At 49.6% G+C, this 18,876-nt stretch overlaps 1 long non-coding RNA gene across 1 annotated transcript in view; it reads left to right on the top strand.

The window, feature by feature from the left end:
* The first annotated feature begins 3,632 nt into the window (after positions 1–3,632).
* Positions 3,633–18,876, top strand: part of LOC141276297 (uncharacterized) — a 62,110-nt gene continuing 46,866 nt past the window's right edge. Inside the window, exon 1 of the long non-coding RNA XR_012325572.1 lies at positions 3,633–3,866. This is a non-coding gene — a long non-coding RNA (uncharacterized lncRNA). The remainder of the gene's footprint in view (positions 3,867–18,876) is intronic.

An 18,876-nucleotide genomic window follows, 5' to 3' on the forward strand; every position in this document is an offset into this window, starting at 1 on the left:
CGCCGCCGCCGCCGCCGCCGCCGCCGCCTCCGCCCCCGCCGCCGCAGCCGCGGCCGCCGGCTGCAGCTGCAAGGCCGCTGGGCAGGGCGCGGGGGTCGCCGGCCGGCCTTGGTCAGCAGCCGCCGCCGCCGCAGCCGCCGCCGCAGGAGCCGCGCTCCGGGGAGGGGGGCTCGCTTCTCGGCGGGGCGCGCTCCGTGGCCGCCCCCCTCAGGGGGGGTCGTGGCCGCCCCCCAGCCCCGGCGCGATCGGCTTGCTCCAGCGGGGCTCGCCGGGCGGGGCGCGGGCCTGCGCCGGGGCTCCTGGCCGGGCGCGCCGGCTCGCGCTCCTCCTCCTGTCCTCGGGCGAGCGCGGACTCTGCCGGGGCGCGGGGCTCGGTCCACCTGCTAAGTGGAGGTTTCGCTGGAGGCAACAAAGAAAGCAGCCGTTCCTTTCTTCTGGACCAAACCGTGGACGACCGGCGACCGGCCGCTCCTCGCCGCCTCCTCAGGAACGCAGCTCACTCGTCTCCCCTTGGAGTAGTAAAACTTTTTTTTGTCCTTGAAGGCGTGGTGATGCTGGCTGCTCGCGTGCGGAGAGGAGAGGCTGGCTCCTGCTCTCCCCCTCCGGTCCTCTCGTTTCAAGTTTTGTTCTGTCCTAGGAAAACTTCTGGCGCTGGTGCATTTCTCTTAAGTTGCTATTGCCGGAGCTCGTGGTTGCCTCTGAAACAACAGTCCTTTTTCATTCTCCTCGCAACAGTCACAGTCTGATGCGACATCTTTCCTTTTGGGTAGAAATTAGGAGACAAATATAACAAGGAAAAAAATTGAACAGGAGAAAAAGGAGGTCGAGTTTCTCGGTTACCTTGCTGCTGATGGTTGGGGTTGGTGTTTTATTTTTTTCCCAGCAGAGGTCTGCAGGAGGAGGAAGAAGAGTGCACTGGTGGAGGTGGAGATGTGTGTGTGCATATAGGGGATCCTTGATACACAACCAACTCCAGTGGCACGACGCACGGCTCGGAGGCTGCCCCGACGGCTCTGGCGCTGGCCGTGCCGGAGCGGAGTTGCCGCGGGAGCTCGCTCTGCGCCCTGGTTCGCGCGCTCTCCCTCTCTCTTCCCCTCTCCCTCCCTCCCTCGCTCTCGCTCTCTCGCCCTCTCGCCCGCCCGCTCGGATCTGACAGTTCGCTCTCTGTCCCTCCCTCTCCGAGCGGGGACTGTCGAATGTTTACCCTCCGCCGCGAGCGCGCACCCACCACTGCACTTTCCCAAATACAAGGAAGTCGAGCACCAGGGCCCCCGCTGATTGGCTACCCGCTGGGTGATTGGCAGGTCCGGAATGACTGGCTCAGGACGCGCGGCCCCCCTTCCGGCCGTTCCGATTGGTTGCTTTTTAATTTAGGCAGAGCGTCGTAGAAGCTGGAAATCTGTCGTCCCCCCCTCCCCCCGCCTCCTCCCTCCGGTTCGCCACTTTCTCCTCCCCGCCCCTCCTCCGCCACCCCCTCCGCCACATCTTAACTCTTAGTGTCCGGCCGAGACGTAGGCTTTCCCTCCGTGGCTCTGGGCATCTCAATAGGTCTGGGAGGGGGAGGGGGAGGGAAGAAAGGGAAAGGAGGCGGGGGGCGTGCGGGGGTCCGAAGGAGAACGTAGAGGGGAAAATCGTGAAAAATAGCAACCTACCCACTCCACCTGGTACCGCGTTGTGCTGCTGTCCTCCCCGCCCCCCACCCCATCCCAGAGATCGGTAACGCGCCCGGCACGGATGTGCCATTCACGCCAATACCTATAGGCAGATGTGTCCCCAGTGGTTTCAAAGTTTCCTTGCTCCTCCACCAGCCGGCCCCCGTCCCCGCCTCGGCGGGGGTGGGAAGGGGGAGCTGGCGGCGCCGAGAGCCCGGGTAGCGGCCGCGCTCCTTGGAAATCCGCCACCGCAACTTTCCGCAGCCGCTTCGCGCCGGCAGCCGCCCCCTTTGTTTAAGTTCTCGGATGCCATAGTCTGGGAAACCTGCAGCCCGGGACCAGCGCCGGGCCCGCGCGTGCGAGAAGGACCGCAGGCTGCAGCGCGCTCCCCACCCCCGCCTCTCCCTTCCCCCGCCCCCTCCGCCGGGATTCCGGCGAGGATCGCGCGTGCCCTTGCGAGTCCCGGGGTGCCAGGCGGCGGAGCGCTCGGCCGACCTTCCCCCTAGACACACCGTTAGTGTGTCTCCCCCCGACCCCCCCGATCCCCCCCCCCCGACCCCCAAAGGCGTCGGGAAGCCTGCAGCAGCGGGAGCGGCCTAAGGAAGCGGATCCGCCTGCCGCGCCCTCCACCGCTCACACTGTGTGCGGGTGCGTGTGTGTATTTCTTTATTTCGGTGCGGTCGTTATTAGCGGTGTTTCGCCTGCTCGGTATTCTTGGGCACGCTGGGGCTTTCTCTTTCTCTCCGGCCTCGGAGGGTCTGCGGCGGGCGGCGCTGAGCGCGTTCTCAGCCCAACCCGGCGGAAAGAGTTAAGGGGGCCGGGAGGGGGAGCGCGCGGGGTGGGCGGGAGAAGAGGGGGTGGGGGGAAGCGGCCGAGCGGAAACGCTGCACAGAGGAGCCTCAGCGAACCAAGAAAAAAGAGAAAGTGGCCACGAAAACAAGGGCAAATTGAACCCTCCTCGGGGATTTCCAATGAACTAACCCGACTCGGACATTCAGTAAATACATCGTCCCTAATGAGTGTGCGTGTGCTTGCACCCCGCACCCGGCCGCGCTGCGCCGGCCCTGCCCGCCGCCCCGGACGCAGACGGGGAGCCGCCGGGGTGCTCGGGGCTGCCCTTCTCCCGCGAATAATTCCTCTCCTGAGCGCAGTTAGGGGTACTCAGAGCCGGAGCTCTCCAGCCCAGTCGCAGACACGCAGCCCTTGCGAGATCTCGAGATGAACAGTGGGCGCGTAGCATTTGTGTAGGATCTGGTCCAGCTCCTGCGTGCCGGGCGGGGGGGAGAGATGCCCTCGTAGGTAGGTTTTAGAGATTCCATTATTGCGAAGGTATAGACCTGAACGGCGGCGGTAACCAAACCCCAGACAGAACGGATTTTTCCCTGTGCGTCCCCCTAAGGTTCCTTTTTATATTTATGTATGCGTACATGTCTATATGAAAGATGGAACACAGATTTCATTGAATAAATCTGAGATCTCCAGGTGCAGACGTTTGAATAGTCGGTGCCAGCACCCCATGTTTTCCTTTCCTGCCGATTTTGCTTGGATTCGGCTCAAAAACCGAGAGAGTCTCGTGGTTTTGTTTACACTGAATGGGGAGGTTAGGAACAGAGCCATGGGGCCCCTTTCATTAATATACAGTGAGGATTTTGTCTAAATTACTGCTATGAATTTCACAGTACACGCTTTCAAAAGCAGTCTCAGGTGGCCTGATGAAACGTGATAACGCTTCTGCTATCCACTTTACACACATCCACTTTCTTTCTTTTCAAGGAGGGTGTGTGTGCGCGTACGGGAAGCCCCCCAAAACGCCTTGCTCCTCGAAATCAGAAATACGCTTCTGTTCCGAGCTCTGTCCCCTTCGTCCTCCCCCTTCGCGTACTTAGTTCTCCAGTCGCTCCCCAGCCCCACCCATCCGTCCCCTCCCTTTGCCGAGTGTGATTGTTTTGTCTGGAAAAAAAAAAATCCAAAGTATATAACAAGGGGAGAACAGTTAGTGCTGATTTTCATTTGCATACATTTTCATATATTTTGGTGAAAATAATAGACTAGTGGAGAGCTGGGCTTAGAGGAGTCGCTGGAAAGGCAAGACTAAGGAAGCACCGCTTCTGGGGAGTTGAGAATATGCCTCCCCCCACCCCAGTCACCTTATTATTATTTTTTAAAATGAAACATCTTCATTTATTTTAAAATCTAACCTTGGAAGTTTGCTCGGTAAGTGTTTTTCATTTTCTTTCCTTGCTTTCTCTTCTCTGCCCCTCCTTTCCGGTTTATTTATGCTCTTGTAGGTTTGGGAGCTTGTTTCCAGTGCTTGGGACAAGAGAGGGCAACTGTTTTGAAGGAAGGAAGGGAAAGAGTGTTGGGGGGAGAGTTAAAAAAACCCAACCCTGCTAAAATATTACATAAAACGATGGCCTCATTCCAAAGCTCCCCACGGCAAGACACTTCACTTTTTTTTTTTTTTCTGGGAGGAGGAGAGTGCTATTAATTTTAATTGTTGATTGTCAGGGAAATATAAAGGCCCTAGAAAAAGAAGTGATGATGAAGCACGCAGTATTATAAATATTTCTTGCTTTGGGGTTTCTTTTTTCTAGAGAATCAGGACTAGAGGGAAAGAAACCCCTTTTCTGTAGCCAATGCTGATGTGTTGAACTACGTGTGCCTGCCTGGGATTGGGGTGAGGGATTCCTGCTGGGAGCAGGGGGATGGAGTGAGGGAGGGGGGCTTGGCAAAGGGAGGGCAGAGAGCTGGAGAAGAAGGAGGCAGGGGATGAAGAAGTGGCAGGAAGTCGGGGCCCCCCTGGTTAAGGCCGCGTCTGGGGAGCTGGCCGCAAGCTGCAGTCTCCCAGCTCGGTAGTGAAAGGCCATCAGAAAGAGGGTGATCAATCAAAACTAACCAGGACACCTTACACTTCATTCCCAAAGGAGGCTGGAGCTTTAGCGTGGCATAGTGTTTTACTTTGTTTTCTATTTTTGACGGCCGGCCTTGCCCCCCTCACCCCCGCACCCCCCCCCCCCCCGACTCTCGCCACTGTCCCTGGGTTTTGTAAAAATTAAGAGTGCCTTGCTTGCTAGGTGCAGTTAATTCGAGAAATACGGCTGGAGGAAATAGCTAGGCCAAGTCCAAGCCCATGTGAGAACCTTACTTACTGTAGTGAAATGGGCTGGAGAGGATCCTAAAAGGTTCTTGGTTTTGTTCTTTTTAGAGGAAGTCATGTCTGGGGTGGTGAGGGGGTGAGAATCAAATAGCTGGAATATTATTGCACTTTTGTCTCTGGAACACCTTGCAATTTGAAATTTGTAATTTCTTTGGAAACGGTTGATGCCAAATCAATGAAATGGTTTCTCAGGAAGGAGGAACAGGTTTCACTTGGGGAGGGGGGACGAATCGCCAGTTTTCCGCTCCTTGTTTTGCGTGCCCGGCAGCGTCGCTTTTGACTGAGGTTAACTCTCTGTGCTCCATTGGACCAGATGCCATATAGAGCTGCTCCCTGAAGATCATTTGTTTCCTTGATGGGGAACATTTCTGAGCAGAGCATATTGGTTGCCATAGAGAGAAAAAGAAAAGGAAGAACACTGGTCACATTAAGCTATATGTTTGTGCACTGGGCTTTAGATAAAAGGACCTTGGCTCAGCCAGAGAAGAAGCCGAGATGGAGATTTCTAGCGCCACCAAAACTAGCTTTATTTTGTTTTGGACTTTTACAGTTGAAACATATAAGCTAATTTTATTTGTTGTTGTTAATTTTATATGACACGGTTTACTGAACAAAATAAACTTTGCAAGTGCTCGGGAGTCGCACTCTTGACTCGTCAGCAGGGGGCGCACTGACTCGTCTTAGCAGGTACCGTGTAAAATGCAGCTGTTTCAAAAGCAAATCTGCTCTTCCAAACTTGCCAAAGGAACAAACGCCCCTACCTTTCTATGCATATTCACAACGAGGAGTGAATTCACTGCGGAGCACAGCGCTTTAAAATAGAAGGACAGGCGCGCCCCCCCATCTCCCACCCAGCCCCTTCTGTGAAATGGCCCCGAAAGAAAAACAGTTCAAAAAACGATTCCTCCATTTCTTTCCGCAGAGTGGATGTAAGTCTGGAAAACAGAGTTGGGCTGTGAAAGCAAAAACACTTTACAGAATTATTAGGGGTATGTAGTAAGCTACCTCAGAAGCTGGCTTTCGGGTTGTATATTTTGGGAAACAGTCAAGAAGAGAAAAATACATTCTAAAGATATTATCTACTAAATAGTGAACATTCTTCAGCTTGATGCAGGCTTTGACTTCTAAATAACAATCCAGCTCCTGGAGACCTAGTCAAGGCATCCTGGATCTCTTTTACTCCATTTGATATTTAATGGCTCCTTTAATTCTCCATACCTCCTCTGGCTGTAGAAAGATTTTGGATTTATCCTTGAAAGGCTTGTTAGGGAAAAGGGAAAATACAAAATAGCCATCCCTGAGAGGTCACTGTGCGCTTGAAACTTTTTGGCACAGTATGACTTAACACAGTTGCAGAAAAGTTTTAAGAGAGCACAGGCTTTCCGCCTCAGAGACTTTTAGATACAGACAAGGAAGACTGAACTTTACTGTGGGGAAGGATGAAAAGATACGTGGAAAACTTCCTAAAATAGTGAAGGGCAAATCCTGCCCGGTTCTGAGGAATTAGTCAGTTTGTCACTGACAATTTTCCCAAGGAGATTTGGAGAGCCTAAGAAAGGGAAGCCATGAGTGGCTTGTGAGAAGCTGGCTTCCGTTGTTCAGCGGCTCCCCACACCTGTGAGTATGCCACCGAGCCTGCAGGAAGGGCCCCGGGCTGGAGGCTCTACCGTCCCTCTGGAGGAGCGGGAAAGACATCTTATCCTTTCGAACTCTACTCCAAGCCAGCCAGGTTCCAGCCAGAAGTTTTGCTTTGAAACTAACTTGAAAAAGTCAAGGTTTGGGTTTAAGTGGTATTGCATCTAGGAGGGCTGAAAGATTATGGGAATAACGTATGCAAAGGAGACACTTTAAAAAAACATTTTAATTCCATGATTTTTATCCAGGAGCTCTCACATTTAGAGTCAGGAAATGTACTATCAGGTCTGTGCGAATAACACAAAGTGGGAAATGGAAGAAACTGTGTAATTTGAACCCAAACATGGCTTTTTCTTCAGCTCTCCGGACATTTCAGACAAAAGACTTCTGGGGGAGATCCACACGCACTAGACCAATGCCTCAAAGCTCTAGGTTACTTTGCAGGCCCTGGGCTGCTAAATGCATTTTAAAATTATTCAGGAGAAAGGGCACTTTTCTGTTTAGCCAGGCATTTTGTAAAGCAATAGTTAAGCAATAACTGTACATATTGGGAACGTACTTTTTGGTACCACTTTTCACTAGCCATCACTGGGATGGTTACTATCTTGGCTGCTTTGTATGTTCCTTTCTATAAAGTTACTTAAAAAAAAAAACCTGGAAGAAAAAAAAAGCTTGCTACTCATGATATCTACAACCTTAGGTTACCTCGAGTAAAGGAAATAGAAAATAATAATTCTGGGTAAAGCAACAAGTTAATTCGAGAACTGGCATATTATAGAGACCGCGTTAGCATTCTGTAATGATTTGGAGGTGGGAACAATCAAGCTGGGTATGAATTAAGATCCAAAGAGCTGGACAAAGCTACACACTTTAAATTGTTGGGGATGGTGAAATTGCTTTTGCCAAAAGAGAGAATGAAGAACATTACCTGGGTCAGATGTACAGAATACAAACTGGGTATTTGCTTCCATGTGAGAATGATAAGGTGCTCCGTCCGGTGCCGTGGCAATGCAGAAGCACATTTGCCGTTTGCATTTACAAGTTAAAACGTGTAGCATACTCACCATCCACACTGTGTACTAGATCCAAAGAAAGGGCTCTTCAGTGGTAGCTTTTGGGTGGAAATGAGGATTTGCCATCTGGCTGGGCGGTGGGTGGGTTGTTTCTTGGTCTTGCTAAGTTTTGGGAAGTGTCCCGATGGTTCCTCCCGTGTGGTTCTTTGTATCACTTTGATAACTGATTTATCTGATCTGCAGGAAAGGAGCAAGCACTTAGTTCTCTTAGATGGGCTGAAAGGAGCAATGATCAATTCAGACACTTGTGATTTCTCACCCTCAAGTAAGAAGCTTTACTGCTGATGCTTATAAGACAGCTTTAAACTACAGACCACCTCAGATTGTGGAATCTAAATTAAGAAGGCACGATAAGTTGGTCATCGAGTGTATGCTTTTAAAACAACCCATTTCCAACAGTTTGCTCACTGTAGCTGCATTCGTGCACCTGACAAGTCTGGTAATGAAAGCTACCAATCGCTAGGGAAGCCGTGGCTGACACAATGTGATGGGCTATTCTTGCCTGTCCCCCCCCCCCCCACCTCCCCTCACCAACAGTGGTCTTCTTGGAATTTAAATTCACAGGGCTAGGTAACAGGGAACCCAGGTGATTGACCAGAGTGATGATGATGATTTATTAACAAAAACATGTGGGTATGTCTGGCTAGAAAAATATTCCAAGGTCAACTTGGTGTTTTTGTGTCTGTGTTTTTAAAAACAAAATATTAACTCAGCTTTGCCAGAGGGGTGGTTGGATTTTTTTGAGCTTGTGGCCCTAACAGAATGAACTCTCCTCTCTTCCTTGAGGACACGCCCTGCCCAGAACCCCCCAGCTTCCCTGTATAGCTTCTCCTTTCTGGGTTGGAACCAGGGAGTCTCCTGATGGATGTCTGTAGCACACCAGAAAAAGCAATTCTTGTACTTTAGTGCCTCTGTTTTTTTTTTTTTTTTAGATTTTTTTTTTAACACTTGAACTTAGCTATTGTCTGAGGAGCCGGGTGCAGACTGCAGCTCATCAGGCCGAACGCTGCTCTTTTGGGCATTTCCCCCAAATGATGCTTCTGTGGTGTCTTTTCTCCTGTGGACGCTGAAGCTCCCACTTCCCTGCCCTGCTCCCTCCCTAGGCTCACCCTGGACTGTCAGCCCTAGGGGGTCTTCAAGGCTGGCTATGCTGCTCACTTTTAAAATACAGTACCAATATTCACTGAGAACTGATACTTCGGATACTCTGTGGTTTGCAGCAATAAAATTCCAGCACTAAAATATCTGGCAAAGAGACTTTGGCGGTAGAACTAAATGACCTTGCTCATTGTAGCTTCATGCAACTGGGGCTCGTTAGTCCCCGGTTAAAAGTTCTGTGTCTGATTATAGCTTTGAAGGCCCACCTCCTCCCCCCAGATTTCAGGTAGGGAGGCTGGTTTCTCAACAAAGCCCAAGGGGAGGGTCCCAAGCTTACAGTGGTGTTGGACAGCCCTCAGCTCTTAATTTAATATTATATCAGGGTGCAAAAAACCTCCCGAAGTCAAGGCGTGTGTTGTCCAAATGGCTTAGGCTCTGTTCCCTTTATTTGAAATTCACATCGCAGAAACAAAACAAGTAAAACTTCACTTGGAAAAACATTGACTATTCAAGTCTCCAAAATTCGAAAACACTGGGGTGTCAGTGCTAGGGTCCAGCAAGCGATTCCCTTCCAGGGTTAGGAAGTCAGATTGGGACGTTCCCTAGAAAGGTTTGCTTTGGGCGCGGGGGGTGGTGGTGGTGGTGGTGTCTCTCTCCCGCAGCCGCAGGGTCCCCCTGCCCGCCCCCTGCTGTGATTTGCGGCCCTCCGAAGCGGCTTCTCTCGAATAGGCGGCGGCTTCTGGGGGTCCCAGGGCCGAGCTCTGCTTCCTTAGACTGCATTTTGTTTTACTGAGAGCACAATTTGCATAATAAAATGAAGAGGACCCATTCCTCCCCTTTTCTCCGTACACACTGCCCGGCAAGGACTTTGAGACTGTTATCTGAACACCCTGAGCGGCCTTCAGAAGTCGAATTAGCATTGCTTTTCTAGGGGAAAAAGAAAAACGGAAAGCGATTAAAAGCGAGAAGGCCAGGGGAGAGGGAGTAAAGGAGGAGGAGTGAGGTGGCGGAGAAAGCGGGGAGGGAGCGAGGAGCGCGGGGCCGGAGGCACAAAGGGGAGAGAGACCAGACGGGGTGCGGGCCAGCGACGAGGGAAACGCTGAGTCACCCTAACCGGTCACCGGGGACAAGGCGGCGAGATGCCGCAGCCCAGGAACAGCCGGTGCGCATCGCACCCCACCTTCTAGGCCTCCTTCCCGCCCGCCGCCGGCGGAGCGCGGCCGTGGAGCTCGGCGCCGCCCGCCCGCCTTTGTCACCGGCTCGGTGCGCGGCCGCGGGCTCCCTCGGCGGGCTTTGTTCTGGCGGAGCAGGGCAGGACCCCTCGCCCCGCCGCCCTCGCCCCCCCCGCCCCCCCGAGCTGGGGAAGCTGGGGGTGGGGACGGGGCGAAGGGGACGGGGACTAGAGGAGCGTCGGCGGGCGCCTTGGAGCCTGGGATTTCCTGCCTTCGCTCTTTTCGTAATTGAGCTGTTCTCCTTCGGGGCGGGGGCCGGGCGGCGCGGGAGGTGCAGGACGAGCGGGAAAGGGGCGCCCGCTCTCCGCCTGCCGCGGGGGCGAGCGCGGCTAGCGGCGGATCCGCATTGTGTCCGAGTGTGCACGGCTGGAGGGGCGCAGGCATCGGTGCGGGAGGAGAGCCGCTGAATCTGGCCCCGCGTTCCAGGTTTCTGGCCAAGGTTTTGGCGGCTGCGGGGCGCCTCGGGTCAGTGCCCGGTTCTCCCCCAAGATCTGCTCTCGAGATGCTTTGGGACCGCGCGTGGGCGCTGTGGACGCGCCCTGGGTCCGGGGGCTGCCCACGGGGAGCGCGCAGATCCCCGTCGCCGAGGCCTGTGGCTGGGGACAAAGAGGCAGACGGCCGGAGCGACCAGCGGGCGGGCGCGCACAGGCACCCAGGCGCGCACCCCACCGGGGCCCTCCCCTGGAGCCCCCGCGCCTCGGGGCCCGCGGCTCTGCGTCTGGAAAGTTCGTCCCTCGCACAGCCCGCTCCCTCCTCTCACCCTTGCCTTTAGCAAACGGCGTGGGATCGTGTGTCACCCTCTCCCTAGCCACCCCCAAAGGTGTGGGCAGATTGCAAGAGTTGCTGCTCTGTTATTGTTTGTCAAACAGGCCCTTTCTCTTGGGAGAGGGGCGAGGGGCATGTGGCGGATCCCGGGCCAGGATTACATTAATCAAAGCATTATTTCCCCAGAGAAGCCGAGCACAAATGAGAGTAAATCCTAATAAAATTGGATCGCGGAGAAATGGTACGCTTTAAGTAATCTGTGCTGCCTGGTAAAAAATCTCACGTTTATAAGATGTGGGTCTTAAAAAAAAGTCTGCACACCTTTGGCCTTGGTTGCTGGGTCCGTATCGATCGGGACGGGGGACAGTCACCACCCCAAGCTCAGGTGAACTTCTGAAGTGAGAAAGGGACGTGGACACCCCGGAGTCCGAGGTTCTATTCCAAGGGTACTCTTGGCCCGGGCGCCCCTCTGGAGTATTTGCAGAGGCCCTGGGCCTGATCGAGACCCCTCGGTGCCCTGCGAGGACACGGACTCTTCCTCTGGGATCGTGGCTCCACCGTCCTCCTCTAGCGAAGCTGCAGGGCGGGCAGTCCCCGTGGGTGGCGGCGCGAAGCCCACCGGGCGGGCGGCGGGACTGCCAGGTCTCCCCGGCCCCCGGCCCAGGGCCCGCCCGAACAGGAAAGGGGGTGACTGCTGGGGAAGCCGGGGGCGCGGCTGGCCGGCGGCACTTCTGGTACTTTCAGGTCGTCCCAGCCTGGAAGCAGGCTCGCACTTCGTCCGCCTCCGTCCCCCAGCTGGTAGGAAACTTTCCGATGCCCGGCGCGGCCGTGCGCTAGAGAAGAGCTCTGCTCCCCACCCAGAGCTCCGAGCAGGCAGGCAAAGCCCACCGGCCAGGAGACCTCCCCGGCCAGCTCCCGTCCCCCTCCGGCCGCGGGACACGAGAGCGGACTAGCTGGTGACAAGCGGGAAAGCGCCGTCCCCGTCCTGCGGGCGAGCACCAGCCTCCGGACTCCGCGCGATCTTCCAGAGACGCGCGGCCGAGACCGCTTCCGCGCCGGCCTCGCGGCCCCTCCTCCGCGCCAGAGGCCGCGGCCCCGCGAGGGCGGCGCCCCCTGCAGGCCGGCGCCGGAGGAGCCACCGCGCCGCCCGCGGGTGGCCGGGCCGCGTGGGTTTCCCGCGCTGCCCACGGCCGCGCCCGGCCCGCGCGCACGCGCACAGCCAGCGCCCCCTCCGCACGCGAGCTGCCGGCGGAGGGGCGGGGGGAGAGCCGGCTGGAGGAGGGCGCAGGAGGGCGGCAGGAGAGCCAGGGGTGGGGTGGGGATCGCGCCGGGTCACCCCTCCCTGGCCTTTCCTGCCCGCTCCCGACCCCTCTCGGGTCGGCGCCAGGCAACCCCGGCCGGAGTCGGCGGCCGCGCGCCTCGTTCCCGGCCCGCGGGCTCCGGAGTCCCGGGAGCCTCGCTGTCCGCTCGCCGGGCAGGGCCGGGCGCCCGGAGGGGCTCCCCTGCGGAGCGGCAAGGAGAGCGGCTTGGAGCAGTGTACCTGTGCGTGTGTGCAGGTGCGATGTGCGTGGTGCTGTGTGTGTGTGTGTGTGTGTGTGTGTGTGTGTGTGTGTGCGCGCGCGGGTGCGAGGGCTGCGTGCGTGGGCGGCGTGCGTGGGAGTGCGGTGCGCGCGCAGGGCAGGGCAGGAGGCGGTGAGGGATGCTCTGGTGCAGCTGTGAGATCTAAATCTGCCACCTAGAGCTCCTCCGCCCCCCCACGCGGGCGTCTCCTTTCTCCACCTTCCATCCCCTCTGAGCCCCAGAGAGATCCCTCTTGGGGTCCCGGCATGTTCATGGATCCCCCGGACTCACGTGAGCGAGGGTGAGCCGAAAGGGACCGTGTCCGCTGAGAAATGCGACCAAGAGCCTTTCCAGGCTCCTGCCTGCCCTTGAGACGGGATTTCACCCATTGGGAAGCCACGTTTCAGGGGCTTGTGTATCTGCTTCCTCTCGGTCTTGGCCTTCAAAGGGGCTTGCGTGGAGGTTGTTTTTATTATTTTGGGAGGCATAGGGTGGAGGTAGGAACCAGTTGAAAATCACTTTTGTGGGTCTCTTTAGCTGACCTGCCAGCCAGTTTGCGGGCTCCTTTCCAGTGATGGGAATTTTTTTTGGGGGGGGGGGCGGGGAGTGCAGACACCCACACCTTTTCAGTTCTGAAATAATGACTCTCCTTTCCTCCAATCTCTGATTTTCATAATTTCATACAGAACAGGGCTGTCAGTTATCTCTTATTAGACAAGAGGAAAGCAGCCTAATAGAAAACTTGGGCCCAGTGAAATCCCTCCTTCTTACAACATCAACTAGCCTATCCAAGTTGTTCAACTCTCAGGGGAAACACGGGGCAGAGGGAATTCAGAAAAGGCTAAATATTTCTCTCCATCACTGAAAATAGGAACCCAGTTGCCCACCTGTAGTTTTGATAACGTGACTTTCAGAGGATCCTAAAAATAAACTTTATAGATACTTTGTGTCCTCTTTTGTTCTAATGTTTGCATCTGGGGATTTTCACTAATTTGGAAACACCATTGGTATATATGTTTTTGCTTCTTGGATTTAAATGGACATTATGTGGTTTAACTCTTAGCCACAATTCACTATAAGACCTCCTGTTCTGGAGAAAGGCTCTGAGTGAAATTTACTCACACTCACCTCAAGAGACCCTCACCAGCTAGTATCTTGATACTATTTCCATCACTCCTTTTCATAAGATAATGTGTAGACAGCTAAATTTTGGTAAAGAAGGTTAATGGTAAAATGTCAATGTTTAACAGGATGAGCTTTTGTCTTTGGATTCAAAGTTCAGCTTTTCTTTGAATTATTTATCAAGCTGTTTGCCCATAGGCCTTCCTAAGAGAAGGGCAAGGTGAAGGGGGGGGGGGAACCACTCATTTATTTGAAGCATATGTTGACATAAGATTAAAAAACTAGCCTTTTGGAAAACAGTAATAAGTAAACCATGTCTATAAACACCCACCTTTGGGACTGTGAGAAAAAGCAAACCTAATTACTTTCGTAGAAAACAGCCTCAGTTAACAGTTAACTAAAATATTGTATGACAGTCCCTTGGAAGCTCCTCCTCCTTCAGTATAGGACCCTTTGGTAATATACACATATTTATACATGATGTAAATATACATATGCACGAGGGTAGATGTTTATGTACATAACATAACAAAATATATACATACCCCAACTGAATACATTTGCATATAACATGCCCATGTGTACTATACCAAACTTCAACGAGTAACAATACATTCTATAACAGATAGTCCTAAAATAAGAGGAAGAGTGAGTAAATCTTATGCCTATTGAAAAAAATTTCAGAATTTCTTTTGAAATCTGAATTGCGCCAGCTGTAGATGACACCACAGGAGTCAGTTAAAAAAAATCCACGCACAGTATTAATATTTGCAGCACGTTCCATTTAAAAATACTATAAACGACTCATTTTACATAAAATAAAAAAGGGCACCATACGTTAGAATTTAAAATATAAACATTCTGTCTAAATTCAGGTACTTTTCATCTTTTTTTCCCCTGCAAATTAAATACTGTTGTCTTCGAACAAAAATTCAATTCGGCACACAATGGAAAAGAGCATTAGTTTTATTTTCCATTCTGCTGTAAGGAAAACATTTTTTAAGTAGTTTAATTCTGTGGGCCTTTATGTCATTAAAAGACATTCAGTAGTCTAGTGATAATTCCAAATGGAAAAGCAAGTTGGAGGCATATGTTTATCCTTGAAATGATTTGTGTAATATGGGATGACATCTTACTTATTTGCCTCTTTTTACATAGTATTTTGAATCTCTGCATTTTCAAAGACTTTTTTTTTGGTTGAAATAAGAATTACAGTTAAAATGAATACATTGGCAAGAATCCAAATGCCTGTTCACGCTGAGCAAATGTAAAGAAATATTATACCTAAAGGTTATGCTTGAAAAGTTATTTGTCCTCATTGATAAAAAGAATCAAAATGATAAAGTTTTGAAATTTTCTTGAGGACCGTGATAGGAGCTCTCTCATGTAATGAGAGTTATTTTTACTGATATTACAAAATATTTTGTTGGCTTTCCTATGTTTATGTCAACGTACATTTCTTTGCTGAAAAACATACACGGTGTTTATGATGGTATTTATTCCCACATGTAATTTATTGCTTGTTTATTTCAGAGTATTTCAAAGACTGATGACTCATCGGTGGTGTCTAAATATTAGTGATGAGCTTGTGAAAATAAAAATCAGTTTAGCCGAAGTGCTTTTTGAGGTTTTTTAATTTCTTAAAAAAAATTAAAATGATGGAAATACCACAAATGAAAAAATTTTTAAAAAGAATAATCCTTGGAAAGAAGTAAAAACATTTTACTCTAGATGGGGTTTAAAATCAACTGTAAAAATAAGTTAGTCTTTTATTTTAGAACGTTTTCTATCTGATGGTGTGGTATGATAGGAGACATAGGCTATATAATGATCTAAAATTGCACAACGTGAATTAAAAAATTTGGATAAAGAGTCATTCACTCCAAAATGTAAAAGAATCTTTTCTGTCGATTTAATTAATGAAGTGAGTAAAGGACTGTTTTAGTAAGCTCAAGTTACGTATATAGAAAGAGTTGTAAGAATAAATACTTTGGTGTTCTGTGGCCGAAAAGCAGACAGAACTATAATATAGCAGATAAAACTCCCTAGAATGTAGACATCCAAGATCCAATTTTTAAAAAATTTGTCAGTTACAGAAAAGAAGGGAAAAAGCTTATTAACTCAGGGCAACTATAAGATGTTGACAGATATCAAGTTTCATAGCCAACCAGGCTGTTAGAAAACTGCTCAGATGTCGGTGGAGAGCAAGTTACTCTGTGAAACCAGTTTCACAGTGAATTATCTTCTTAATAAATTTAAACTCCAGCTTCATAGACTAACCATTTTCTTCCTCTCTCCTCTACTTCCTCCCTCCCTCCGTCTCTGCCTTTCCTCCCCCGCCTTTTTTTTAAGTCTGTAAGCAGTTGGGTGAGACTGCTTTAGTGAGGTTCTGAACGACACCCAGGGGGATTTCAGGTACTCAGCCTCACTGTTTAGACACTGTTAGTGACACACATCGAGGTGAGATGTATCTGTGCTCTCTCAAAACATTTATTTTCTTTCCTCATCCAACTACTAGCATCTTTTAAAGAGAAAACCAGGCAATGTCTACCAAAGGCAAAATAAATCAGAGAATTTAATTAATTATTTGAAGAATTCAGGCATTGCTCCTCTTCCTTCAGCCTAGCTATTAAGAAAAAAAAAAGAGAGAGAGAGTGAAATTTGAACAGTCTAGATTGGCTATCTATAGTGATTAAATTTGTAAGCTAGCAACAAGTTCTAGAAGATCTTGCTTGATTCCACATTGTACCGCTGGAACACACACCTGAATGGACCTCCAGGTGAGGCAGTTACTAGATTTAAATAAAGAGAGTGGAGGGGGCTGACTTTCCAGCTTCGTCTGAGTACATTGATTGAAGTTATTAGATAATTGTTCACCTTTCTACTTAGCCCCATGAGAGGAGACACACACATATTGTAAAATACTTTAAATTAATGTCAAATAGTCCAACTGGGATTGCTAAAATTATTTACATTTAGCAATGGATTAAAATGTTAGCATTATACATTTAATAAATTAGAATCTTGTACGCTCTGACTCGCAAACATCTGCTGAACACGTTTTCAAGGGTCTTTTAGGGAGGACAATTTTCTCTGTATAATTTGAATTCAAAGGTGCAGTCCCTTTACCTTCTCTGTGGGACAAAAATATGAGAGGAAAATGTTATGTATTGTAGGTGGTAATTAGTCCATAGACTATTTTAAAGTAGTCTTTGGTAGAGTAGGATAAGATTTGGGTTTAGTTTATAGAACATTAGTAAACCTTAATTACAGGAGATTTTTAAAAAGATATCTAGTTGCAAATATTATTTGAAAAATAGCACCTAGAATCTATATTAATGAGCTTTGCTTACTTTCTCAAAAATTTCTGGAAAATGATGTCACTACATTTTGCATTCATCTAATTAAACAACTGAAATATTGTTCTAACACATAAACTACTCCAAGAACAAATAAAATGTATGCCAGACAAAAAATATTGCTGATTTCATATTTGCTGTAATAACAAGAGGGAGTGGCCAGGTGAAAACCATAGGTGAGTAATGCTTTATATTTATTTATAAAGTTGTTTTCTTACACTAACAGAAATTATGAAAAAGTGTGATAATCTTTTGACATTTTTCATGATTCCTGCTTCTAGATGCGCCTAAAAATAGGGAAATACTTAGAGCTTTAATGTTTGCTTGCACAGAAAGTAAACATCTAGAAAAATGTAATGAATAAGTGAATGAAGGATATTTAACAACTGGGCAGTTAAACCTAAGGTTGTACTTTTGCTATTTACAGTTACTAGTCTAGTCATACTACCCTATTTTTCCCTTGAGCCTCCAAAAACTTACACAACGCGGAATTATTACAGAATCACTCATTATTTCTCACCCCAGACCCTTTTCAATGAAATAATGCCATCCGCTGAAGATTAATGGCAAAACAAGATAATAGACTTATTATTGGGAAGTTCTCCTGTCATAAGAATTTACAAGATTTTTTGGAAATAATACCTCTAGCGATATCTATTTTGCTTCCTTTTTTTCTCATTTTAGAGTTAAGGCCTAATTTTCCATGTTGGCCATTGATCATGGTGGAGGCTGTTCAGAGGTAGCCATGTAATTTCTTTATCTTTCACCTGCAAATTACACACATTATTTTGCAGCTCAAAATAAGCATTCCCAATGAGTTGCATTCAGTAAATGTCTTTCACAGCATTAGTACAGAACTGAGGTACAAAAGAATATTAATCTAATACATTCCAAAATTCAAATACTTGTGATTAATAAGCATTATTATCTATAAATAAGGCCCTAATGATACTTTGGCAGTGTTGTAAACACAAGAATCAGAGGCAATTACTGTCATTATTGTTCAGCAAGTACTTCCCATGAATACCAAATGGGTATTGCTGTCCAGCTACTTGGCAAGTAAGGTTCCCATAAAGAAACAGCTGTTGTCCAATCAGGACTGGCTACTGTTTACTGCCCTTAACCCCAAATGCAGCGTCCTTAAAGAAAGGAAAAAAAAAAAACCCAAACCCAAGCCATCAAAAGAGTTTTGATGCAATTAAAAAAAATATCGTTTCTAATAAATATAAAAGCATCTTGAAAATAGTGCTGTTGTGAAGTACTGACGTCGGTGAATTGGATACATTAGCAACCATTGTGTTCGCGAGAAGGAAAGGTCTCATTTGTGAGGCTCTAGGCCCAGTGTGATGAGCTGCCCTGGAAGTAAAATCAGTGGACAACGAAAAATCAACGGCAACAACATGAACTACCCTTCAAAGAGCATGGGCTTGAGCACGTCCTTACTTTTTTACCTTCCTCAGTCTACACAGAGCTCACCCCTCTCTATTAAACAGGACCAGCCCACCAGACCCAACTCTAAGTGGGGTGTGTGTGTGTGTGTGTGTGTGTGTGTGTGTGTGACCTGCTGCAGTACCAGTAAAGTAAGTTGCTCATGTTCATAGGAAACCGGACACAGTCACGCATGCGCTCTGCCCTCCGGCTCTTAGAAGTCAATGCCGGACCGGCTTTGGCTGTGTCCATGAGCTGATTTTAGCCTGCAGTCAATTCGGTGGCGCTGGTTAAAAGCTAAGTTGGTTTTTGTGGAGAGGGGAAAAGTTTCATATACATTTTCCTAAGGGATACATGCATTTAGCATCAAATGTAGAGCTGTCTATTTTTAAATTTTCTTGTGCCAAGCCTTATGCTTTAAAGATGTTATAGGTATACAGTGGGGGCAGGGTAGCATTGAATTGGTTTCCCAAGGCGTCGGAGAAACTTAGGAGGGCTTGGGTGGCAGCGGAGTAGGTGATGCGGAGGAAACCACCGTTGGCAGTCAATTTGCGCGAGGGTGTGGTCTTTATGGAGCATGCGCCGTGCACCCGCTGGAGGTACAGACTCTCCACGCCCAACCTCCGACAGACACCTGGGTACCAGCGCTTCAGGTTTGATAGGGTTTCCCCTCTTGCCCTCAGAAAACTGAAACAGCCGGGATTCCATTGTCCTCCCAGTAAACTGGGAGGGCGGCCAGGTAGAGTGTCAACCCATGAGGTCCTTCTGTCCTTCTGAAAATGTTCTTGCCACCGT

The sequence above is a fragment of the Tursiops truncatus genome, chromosome 14 (assembly GCF_011762595.2).
Source record: "Tursiops truncatus isolate mTurTru1 chromosome 14, mTurTru1.mat.Y, whole genome shotgun sequence".
Lineage (NCBI taxonomy): Eukaryota > Metazoa > Chordata > Mammalia > Artiodactyla > Delphinidae > Tursiops > Tursiops truncatus.